This window comes from Petaurus breviceps, unplaced genomic scaffold (assembly GCF_028583685.1).
Source record: "Petaurus breviceps papuanus isolate PSGF00001 unplaced genomic scaffold, PetGlider_PUasm1.0 90804, whole genome shotgun sequence".
Classification (NCBI taxonomy): Eukaryota; Metazoa; Chordata; class Mammalia; order Diprotodontia; family Petauridae; genus Petaurus; species Petaurus breviceps.
Window position 1 is genome coordinate 1,113,385 of NW_027187348.1, and position 11,623 is coordinate 1,125,007.

The 11,623-nt window shown below is 42.3% G+C and overlaps 1 pseudogene; it reads right to left on the bottom strand.

The window, feature by feature from the left end:
• Positions 1 to 10,899: 10,899 nt before the first annotated feature.
• On the bottom strand, positions 10,900 to 11,369 carry LOC138147672 (small ribosomal subunit protein uS15-like; annotated as a pseudogene).
• Between the last annotated feature and the right edge of the window lie 254 nt (positions 11,370 to 11,623).

Here is an 11,623-nt window from a genome sequence, read left to right on the forward strand (position 1 = left end):
CTGTTTGGGATTTTCTTGGCAAAGATACTGAAGTGATTTGCCATTTCTTTTTCCAACTTACTTTACAGATGAAAAAACTGAGACAGACAGGGTTAAGTAACTTGCCCACGGTCACACAACTAGTGTCTGAGGCCGGATTTGAACTCAGGTCTTCCTGACTCCTGGCCCAAGCACTGTGCCACTTGTGTCCTTATATACATTTCAGTGACCACCATTTCTGTGTGAGTTTGACAATACTGTACTACAATAGAATATACCTCCAACTCCATGATAGTCATAACTGATGTTTAATAAATGTTTGTTTAGTGGATTAAAACCTGAATCCAGGACCAGTGCTAACACATCCAGCAGTCTTGACTGACCCATTCTCAGGACCTTTCCACAGTCTTTTCAACATATCACAAAAGTAATTCTTAGCCTATTTTCCCTAAACCATTTTAAAGATATTTCTCTTACTTAAGAGTCACTGCAGATTGGAATTGCTGCAGCCTACTTTGACAGCATCTTCCAATTTTTTGGAATGGGAAGGAGTCTTGAGATCATTTTGCTCCATTTGTCAGATGGGGAAACTGAAACTTTGTTGTGGTTGTTCAGTTGTGTCTGACTCTACATGATTCCGCAGACCATAGCTTGCCAATATTTTCTATGGGATTTTCTTGGCAAAGATCCTGGAGTGGCTTGCCATTTCCTCTGCCAGCTCATTTTACAGATGAGAAAACTGAGGCAAGCTGGGTTAAGTGACTTGCCCAGGGTCACACAGTCAGTAAACATCTAATTCAAATCCGATTTGAATTCAGGTCTATCTGACTCCAGGAACAACACCTTATGCACGAGCCACCTAGATGCCTCCCCATTGAAGCCTAGAGAGGGGAAAGGAGTTGCCCAAGGTGATAGAGTCATTTAAAGGTAGAACTGAACAGGGGTGTGCTGGTAAATGTTTAACAAATGATTCTTCAGAAAATTTACCCACAACACACTTTTAAGTTTAATCTGCATCACTACCATTTCTCCCATCACTTTCCTCAGTTTAGGCAATTAAAACAATAAACCAGGCCCTGATTTGCCATTTTCTGGGGTGTGAACACTCACTGAAAATCTGACCATGGGCTCTCCTGAGCCAGCTGCCCCGGCCCTGAGCAAGAGTCCAGAGCTTTCCCCACTCTTCCAGGCTGCCACAAGCCTTAGAGAAATGAAGCTTTTCCTTAGATCCCCCCTCACCCAGCGCAGGCTTCCAGTATGGCTCTTTCCGTGTCCAGAGCAGAGGCTCCTTGGCTGCTGGTGAGGGAGGGGAGCGTGGCAGCCTGGGGCAGTACACACAGCTGGGCTGTGTTTCTGGCATTGGCTCTGACAGGCTGAGAGGAGCAGCCTCGGGGGAGCAATGAGAATTTTGGCTCAGAACAGTTTGTTTTGCCTGTTGCCGCAGGCGCTGGGCTCCGTTTGGGTCAGGAGAATATCAGAGAAGGGGAGAGGACGTCATCGTCAGGGACACAAGCAAACCCGGACCTTTTTTTTTTTTTTTTAATCCTGACAGGCCCTGTCCCCTTACCCCAGGCCCAGCCTGGGCTCAGATCCAGGTTCACGTTTCCATATTTCCCTCAATGACATCAATCCTGTTGATTCCAAAATGTCTTGGTTTGATGTTTCCATAACCCACTTGGTGGCTCTATCCCTGGACCTTCCCTGAAGCTGGACCATATGGACTCAGGTTGGTGAAGGTAGAATTAGAAATTCCTGCACTGGAGGCAAATTCAGTTAATTGGGCTGAGCATTGAGAGGGCAACGCAGGGGGGCAGTTGGCCTGGGGGAGGAAGTGGTCCATACCTCCATGATTCTGGCCTACCGCCAATTCATGGGAAAAGGTGTAGGGCCGTGGTAGGGGCAGAAGACAGGCCCTTGGGAAGGGGCCTCATAGCAAATGAGATAATACAAAGCATTTTCAAACCATACAGTGCATCATTAGTCCTACTATCATCATTATTGTTATCTGCCCGGGGAATCCAGGCAGGTACAGGGGCAGCCCTGTCATATGGCTTGGGCAGGCTGACTCAGGACAATCCAGGGAATATGTATATCCCCAATGTCAGCAACCCAAGGCAAATCCTTGGTTACACCACCCTGGTTACCATTCTACAGGTTGTTCCCTGACATGGTGGATACTGGGAGGTGGCACCAAATTGCTGGAAAAAAGACACCAGGGAAAAGGAGGCTCAAAGACCCACAGCCCAGATTTCCTTCATCCTGAGACACAGCATGATATAACACAAAATGGCCTGGTTCGGGAGACGGGATTTGGTTTCCAATCTGATGCTAAAAATTACTAGCTGAGTGAACTAGGGCAAGTGATTTAAATTCTCAAAGTCTCCGTTTTCCCCCATATGTACAATGGGGATCAGAAGTCTTACCCAACCCACCTCAAAAGGTGGTAGACTAAGCATTTCATCAACATTAAAGCACTAGAAAAAGTCCATTGTTATTCCTGGAGAAGAAATGGCTAAAAGGTGACTTAATAATAGTACTCAAACCCCCAAAGCATTATTACACAGAACAAGGTAACCCATTGCTAGTGTTATTTCAGGCTTTGGTTTAGGATTCCACCATGTTGCTTGGTCTCTCCACCATTCTAGAATTCAGCTTCCTCATCTTTAAAAGGAGAGTCTTGCCCTAGAGATAACCTCCAAGGTCCCTTCAAGCCCTAAATCCCATAATCCTGTGATCCTGACAAAAAGATCCACAGAGCACTGCTTTAAGAGCTAAGGGGCCTGAGTTCTAGTCTTGGCACTATCTCTAATTCACTGTGCTACCTTAAACAAGACACCTCCCCTCTCTGGACTGCTACTCCTTTATCTGTAAAATAAGGGGAATTCTAGGTGCTTCCAGCACTGACTTCCTGTGATTCTGTGACGTGGAGCAAATTTCTTCACTAGGCTAGGCCTCAGTTTCTTTCTCTGCACAATGGGGAGAATGACACTTTTTGCCATCTTTCTCATGTGGTCGGTGTGAGGAAAATGCTTTGCAAACTGTAAAGTACTACGGAACTGTGAGTGCCAATAATTATAATGATTAAGTCGGTCTCACCAAGAAGTGTTCCCTCAAATTTCTCTCACTCCCTCTTGCTTCCAAATCAAGCTCATTTCCATTCCTTAGTGGAGAAGGAGAGCAGCAGGTTATCAGGTTCCTTGTAATAATGCTTCTTAGACTTGAAGGCTATTATTAAGTCACCTCTTAGCTGTTTCTTCTCCAGGCAAAATAATCCCAGGTCTTTTCATGTTCCCTCACAGATGTGATTTCTCAATCCTGTGATTATCTTTGCAGCTCTCCTCTGGAACCTTTCCAGTTTCCCCCATCTTTCCTTAGGTGTGGAGTTCAGACAGACTTAGGACTCAAGTCTGGGGCCTGGCTAGTGGGACAATGGGTAGAGGCCATTGTGCCTCCTACTATTAGCACCCCAGTTTGTGCCTCCTTCCATTAGGAGTAGTTTGGTATTAAGATGGTGTTGTGGGAAGAAGACCGAGCTTGGAGCCAGGAAAGCCGAGTTCAGGTTTCTCGCTGCTACTAAACCTCTCTCTGTGACCTTGGACGTGTTACTGCCCTTCTTTCCCAAGTAAGAGGCTTGGTTAGATGGCCTCTCAAAATGCCTTTCCAGCTCTAATATTCTCCAGGTCTGCTGTATCACTGCCTTGACTTGACCCATATTTAAATTTGTCAAATTTAATTTGACAGATTTTTTAAAAGTTACTACTATATGGAATATAGAAGAATAAGAGAGGCTTTTGGAAGTAGATAGAAAGCTGACCTTTAAATCATGGAATTTGGGGTTCAAATCTTGCTTAGTCTTACATTAATTGACTATGCAACCCTAAGTAAGTTACTTAGCTCCTCAGTGCCCCCCCAGAAAACTCTTTAAGACTCTAAATTTCATTGGAAATTGAGGGGATGCCCATCAGTTGGGAAATGGATGAAAAAGTTGTGGTGTATGAATGTAATGGGGTACTATTGTGCTGTAAGAAATGAGGAGCAGGTGGACTTCAGAAAAACCCGGACTTGTATGAACTGATGCTGAGTGAGGGGAGCAGAACGAGGAGAACATTTTACACAATGACAGCCACAATGCACGATGACTAACTTTGATAGACTTAGCTCTTCTTAGCAACGCAAGGATCCAAGACAGCCTCAAAGGATTTCTGATGGAAAATGCTGTCCACATCTAGAAAAGAACTATGGAGTCTGAATTCAGATTAAAAAATATTATCTGTTCTCGCTTTTTTCTATTTTTGTTTGTTTATTCTTTCTCATGGTTTATCCCACTGGTTCTAATTCTTCTTTACAACATGACTAATGTGAAAATAGGTTCAATATGAATGTATATGTAGAGCCTATAGCAAATTACATACTGTCTTGAGGTGGGGGGGGGGAAGGGGAGAGATGGAGAGAAAATTTGGAACTCAAAATGTTATAGAAGGGGCAGCTAGGTGGTGCAGTGAATAGAGCATGGGCCCTGGAGTCAGGAGGACCTGAGTTCAAATCCAGCCTCAGATACTTAACATTTACTAGCTGTGTGATTTTGGGCAAGTCACTTAACCCCAACTGCCCTGCCTACCCTCCTCTAAAAAAAAAGACAAAAAAATCTTATGGATGTTGAAAACTAAAAAAAAAATTTTTTTTAAAAGAAAAATGCAAAAAACACTCAATTTCTGAAAAGATGTCTGGCTACATTAGTAGAGGAATTTCTTTTTTATAAATTCCCTACACCAATAAAATCAGAAGTCTCATATTAAGTTGTGATTGTTCAGTAATTTTTCAATGGTGTCTGACTCTTCATAATCCCATGTGAGGTTTTCCTGGTAAAGATACTGCAGCAGTTTTGCCAATTCCTTCTCCAGATCATTTTACAGATGAGAAAACTGAGGCAAACAGGGTTAAGTGACTTGCCCAGAGTCACACAGCTAGGAAGTATCTGAGGCTAGACTTAAACTCAGGAAGATGAGTCTTCCTGACTCCAGGCCCAGCATACTATCCACTGAGCCACCTAGCTGCCCATATAATGACCATGAAAACAATAATAAATATGGTAGTCATCATTCTAGGTCCTAAGGACACAAAGACAAAACATGATAGAGTTGCTGCCATTAAGGAGGTTAGAGTTTAGTAGGGGCAGTGACATAGATAGAAATAACCACACTTATTAGAAGTGCAGTATTAGAATAACCATGAAATTAGAATACAAGTACAAAGGAGAGGGTCAAAAAATTGCTATGAATGATTCAGGAAAAGAGAGATCCCTTTTAGCTGGAGGAAATCAGTGCACAAATCACAGAGCAGGTAAGAATAGGAGGAGGGGAAGGGAGGACTATGGAGGGGTCTCTTCCGTGCATAGATGGGCTAGTGTGAACAAAAGTATGGAGACAGGACAACACTCAATCAAAGAACTTGAAGGAGTCTGGTTTGACTGGACGATTGTCAAGTATGTAAAGTGAAAAAGAAAAAAGTATATGGAAGCCAGTTAGTTGAGGGCCTTGAATTAAGAATTTGTATTTTATTTGGTAGGTAACCGGTGAACAACTGAAGATTTTTGAGCAATCTGTCAATAAGTATTTGTTAACTGATAGGTGCTCAGATAAGCATGAGGGAAACAAATATGAAAAAATGAGCCCTCCCCTCAAGACACTTACAGTCTAATGAGATCAAAGCTTTGCAGTAGAGAAATTGTTTAGGTAACAGTGCAGGGAGTGGATTGGAAAAGAGATAAATCAGTGAGACTAGTTAGGATTCTATTATAACATTTCAAATGTGAGGAGGATGCGTTAAAATTGGCTCTTGTTCTGGCTCCCTTAACCCTTTCCGCTTTTTGTAGTCAATATAGTAGGTTTACAAGTAGCCAGTATAAAGGGGCAATAACAGGAAAGAAGATTGCAAAGGGGAATCAGGAAGTCACGTACAAAGCATCCCAAAGATCAAAGGAGCATGATTTACCAATCATATTATATATTAACTAAAAATTAAATCCTAGTGACATGTGCTGAATCAGCAGAAGCCATTTAGGCTTTCCTATCAGGAACTTTTGGTCCTACGATATGCAAATCCTAGACAAATTCCAGGTGCTGATAACTTTGAGATGATGCAAGCATGTTAACTTTAAAGTTTTTACTGATAACTTCGGGCTGATTTGGCTATGTGAATGAACTGACCTCAAGGTGGCCCAGATAAGAGTCAGTCCATTCCTCCCCAAACCCTATAAATTGAGGCCTCAGACTCCTGCTGCCCCCAGTGCTCTTCATCTTCATTGGGTCCATGCTGCCCAGCTCTCCCAGATCTAGTCCATGGTGATGTGAGTGATACTCTGCATCTCCTCCTCCCCACCCTCTTCTCCTCCACGACCTGCTTTCCCACACCACCTCATCCCCTGTCCCCACATCTGCCTCTGTCCCCCTTTTACCATATGTCTCTATAATTCCCCTGCTGTTTGCCCCCATACCCTCTGTGCCTTATTAAAGTGTCATTGTCTCCCCATACCCTGCTGCCATTGTGATCTGGGCTGGAGAGTACCCAAAGAACCAGGTTGCCTGCCCCCATTTCATAATTTCATAAATTAATTATCAATTCAGAGGTGTTTAGGGCCTAACTTGGGTGGGGTGATTCATATAACTCCACTAGAGTTTATTGTAATGCTTGGATCAGTTTTTTTTTAATTCCATTTCATTTTTAGTTTCAAATTTTGTCCCTCCCCTTTAGGTCCTCCACTAATCATTGAGAAGGCAAGAAAAAGAAAATCCATTATAAATATGTATGCAAAAAAATAAGGAAAAGGGAGGAGGAGGAGGAGGAGGAGGAGGAGGAGGAGGAGGAAGAGGAGAGGGGAGGAAGGAGAGGAGGAGAAGAAGAAGAAACACTTCACTCTGCGTTCTCTATCTGGAGTTCTCTATCTGGAGGTAGATAGCATATTTCATCATGAGTCTTTGAATCTTTTTTAAAATAAAATTTTATTGCTATCTTTGATTTTTACATCACCTAAATTTCCCTTGCAACCCTCCCTTCCCCTTGGATCAGTTTTTAACTGATATAGGGTCATTTGGCAATGTATCTTGAGTGCTGCTATTGTGAAGAAAAACATACTGTGGGATAGACAAAGGGACAAAGGAAATGAAAAGCATACTGCCTGTCCCAAATGGTGTATAGTCTGGTAGAGGGGACTGAGAGCTAATAAAGAACATACGGGTTGTAACCAGAGGTATGGTATTAAATGTTTAACAATCTACTCTCTGAAAAATAAAATGTATACACAAATAATTTAAAGTTTAATATGTATTATTAACATTTTCTCTACCACTTTCTTACATCAAGACAATGAATAAAACAATAAATCAAAATCAAACCCTGGTAATAAATACATAGCCAAGAAAAACAAATTCTCATATTGGCCATGCCTCCTAAATACATCTCATTTTGCATCCCCATGACTCTAACAAGGACATCCTACCCACTTTACCACGTTACATGCCTCAGTTTCCTCATTTGTAAAATGGCAATAGCAATATTCAATTAGCTTACTAAACAGAACTTCTGGGAGGAAAGTCCTATGTCAGCTTTAAAGGGCTATAGATACGTGAGCTACTGTTATTACAAAAAGTCACAACAGGCTCTGATATGATACCTATATTCATTCACTCATCTAAATATTTACTACTTGTCTTCCCTGTGCAATACATTACACGTAAACTCTGTCCTCAGTATAAAGAGGTGGGGCACTGCAAAGAACACTGTATACCCTGTCATACTGGATGTTATTTCTTAATTGTTTTTCTTTGTTACAAGACAAGGTTCAATCTGGAATGGGCAAGAGGAGAATTTCCAGAAATGACTATAATGTAAAAATAAACTACAACAGCAAAATTTTCAAAGCAACATACTGAGCAGAAGTATAATAGGTTTATATGACCCTACAATCTCTTTGGGAAGGAACAAGATGTTTGCATAAGTAATTGCCTAACAAGGCAGTATATGACAAATGACATGTGAGTAGTACCAACCAGGGGATCATCAGGAGGAGACCTCCCTTCCGACTCAGGGGTCACAGGCTTCATGGAAGAGGTGTCACATGAGCTGAGCCAGAAAGACTAGGTAGGGTTTTGATAAAGAAAGACAAAAGGAGGGGAGACCATTTCAAGTGGTAGAGGGGGTCACATGAGTATTGTTAAGCCATTTTCTAGTTATATCTAACTAACTCTCCCATGAAACTATTAGAGTTTTCTTGGTAAAAAAAAAAATAGTAGAGTGGTTTGCCATTTCTTTCTACAGCTCATTTTACAAATGAGGGAACTGAGGCAGCCAGGGTAAAGTGACTTACCCAGGGTCACACAACTAGTAAGTATCTGAGGCTGGATTTGAACTCAGGAAGATGAATCTCTCTGTCTCTAGGCCCTTTATTCACTACACTACCCAGCTGCCAAGCTGCGGAAGTAAAAATGGGTAAAAAAAACGTGTTTATTGAATGCTATGTTGGACACAAAGCTGAACCCAGATTGCAAATGCAAGGCAAAAGAGTTAGAACTTTTGTTTGGTTTTGTTTACAAGAAGGAGCCATTGGTGGATTTTGAGCAGGAGCACAGCATGAGGAGAGAAAGAAAAAAGATGTTTAGGTAGGAAAAACTAAATTTGGGGGCACAGGGAGGAATGTGGTTGCTTTCCTTGAGGATTTGAAGCAGAAGAGTCTCCAGAATCCAAAGCTAGGAACCATGAATCAAAGTTTCACAGAGAAACAGATCTTTGGATGATATAAATGCAGAGGGGGGCAGCCAGAGTGCCAGGGCTGTAATATTCATGTAGCCTCACCTTCCCTACTGAGAGCAGAGACAGGCTGGCAACAAATTATCAGATGGCTTGGCATGACTGTGACATGAGATTGCAGATAAGCATTTCGGAGTTTTGAAAGAAAAAGGGCAGAAGCAGAGAAATGGGCCCGTCACCCCTCCATTGTAGGCTTAGCTTTGTGACGGGCAGGGGCTACCATCGTGGGGCCCCTGTGGCCTCCCAGGCATGTGCATCTGAGCACTAGCTCATTTCAGTTCTGGGGCATCAGGGATGGAGAGGAGCTTAAATCAAACCCAGGATGGATTTCAGAATGTTGGAATCTTCAGTCATATAGTCCTATTCACCTCTACTACAACAACCAGGAGACATCGCCTAACATGTACGATATACAGTGTTCTCCAGTCCCAGAGGGGGAAACATGGTGTACATTAATTCATAAGATTAAATGAGAAGTAAGTCCTCCCCTCTCCCAAACCCTCTAACCCTATGTTATGGGATTAATAGGTTTGAAATAAAATATTGACAGCTAGCTTCCTCTTTCTCTTCACTGCATAGAAGTGGCAAAGCAAAGGGAGAAAGAATGCCATAACCTAGGGGGTTGGGAGAAGACAAAGTGACTTTCTTGAGTTATTATTAGTATATTTGTTTTTTTTTAAAGAATTTTCTTGTTTGTTTGTTTTTTTACTATGCTTCTAACATTGCTTAACCATAGCATGGGAAATAGAAATGTCTAAAACACCAGTGAATCTAGAGTGGCTGGGAGGTGGGTAGGGGAAGACCCGTAAGTGATATCTCATAATTAATAACTATTGCTAGATATACTAGGCAAGTTAGGTGGCACAGTGGATAAAGCACCAAGCCTAGAGTCAGAAAGACCTGAGTTCAAATCCAGCCTCAGACATTTACTAGATGTGTGACTCTGGGCAAGTCACTTAAGTCTATTTGCCTGTTTCCTCAGCTATAAAATGGGCAGAAGGAAACAGCAAGCCTTCCCAGTACTTTTGCTAAGAAAACCCCAAATGGGGTCATGAAGAGTCAGACATGATGAAAAGTGACTAAATCATCACAACAGCCTAGACAGAGAGTCTGGGATATAACAGTGAGGGGAAGCGTGTTATGGCACCTGTTCTATGACCTTGGCTAATGACAGGAATGATCTATTGCATTGGGGAAGACCTTAAGAACTCCAGTCTACCAGGGTGGGTTTAGGTACTGGTATGGGAGATTAGGATGGCCACTTTTTAAGCAAGTTGAAGGGAGGATTCCAAGATCTCTCCTATCTCTGTAATGCTTTGAGTATTTTTTTTCCTAGAAAATTAATTTGGCAGCTGTGTATGGATAGGATTATAAAGGGAGAGCCAGGAGGCAGGGAGAGCAGTTAGGAGTCTATTGAAAGAATCCAGATAGAGGGTGATAAGTACCTCAAAGAGAATAGGCGCCCTCGGAATAGAAAGGAAGGGATAGTTGAAAGAGCTATTATGGAGAAGGGAAAGGGGGCTTGACAAATGAGTAGTTATAGCAGGCAAAGCAAAGGGAAGCCTCAAAGAGTCCTCTGAGGTTTCCATCCTGGGAGTCTAGAAAGATGGTGGTGCCATTAACAATAGGGAATTCAAAAAAACAGGAGCTGATTTGGGCAAGAGTAGGAGTGTAGGATAAGGAAAAGAGAATGATGAATTTGGATTTTGCTATTTTGAGTTTGAAGTGATGGTAGGAAACCCAAATGGTAACATCTATCCAACAGGCAGGTGGAAATGTAGTTCTGGACCTTAGCTACAAAGTGCCTTTACTGATTACAAGGAGTTCACAAGAAATTTTGATCACAGGAGGACCACAAGCCACAATTTTAAAACCATGCCTTTAAACAGAATCTGCTGCATTTAGTAACTCTTAGCAGGGAGAAGTGAGTTTGATGTGCCAAGTATATGTTAAGCAGATTCCATATGGCAGATACTGTACTAGGTATACAAGGACAAAATGAAAAAGAGACCCTTCCCTCAAAGAGATTTCATTCTACTGAACCATAATCCTTTTTGAATTGCTGGTGCTTTTACATAGTGTCCGTACTAAAAAAGGGAAAAAAAAATTTCAGTTAGATGTGACTTTATTAGTTGAGTACATAAACCAAAATTTATGCAACCAGAGCAGAGGCTGTGGATGATTCATATTTCCAATTAGGTGGGAGCACTCTCTTGTTCTTGTAGTACCGAGCTAGCCAGTGAATTCGGCTCTCATTCAGAATCAGACGGAATTTAGAGTCCTTATCCTTTCTGTTTCTCTCAAGATGCTTTCCAACAGCAACAGCTTTCTTGATCAAGTGATAAAGATCTTCAGGCAGATCAGGGGCAAGTCCCTTGGACTTTAGAATTCTCAAAATTTTGTTGCCAGTTACAAAGCGTACTTGTGCCACGCCATGAGAATCCCTCAGGATCACACCGATCTGGGAGGGCTCTTCCTGGCCAGCTTGTAGATCTGCTCCTTCACGTCGTCCCAGGTGAGCTTCAGCCACGTGAGCACGCTGCGGCGGTTCTGCACAGCCGACTGGGACGAGCGTGCATACGACCCATGATGGCAACGAGCAGGCAGCGAAAGAGCAGGAAAATATTTTTTGCAAGATCTGTCATCAAGAAATGGTCATTTTCTACAGTCCAAGTGATGAAATGAATTCTCCATGCTAAGACTCATTAGTGACCCTTCCAACAAATCCTCTAAGAAGTTGTAAATGGCTACAGAAGTTCCTCTTCCTAGAATCTTAAATACCAACCTTGCTTCCCACTCATCAGAGGTATAATAACTGTGGTTAAACATTCTGGGCTTTGCC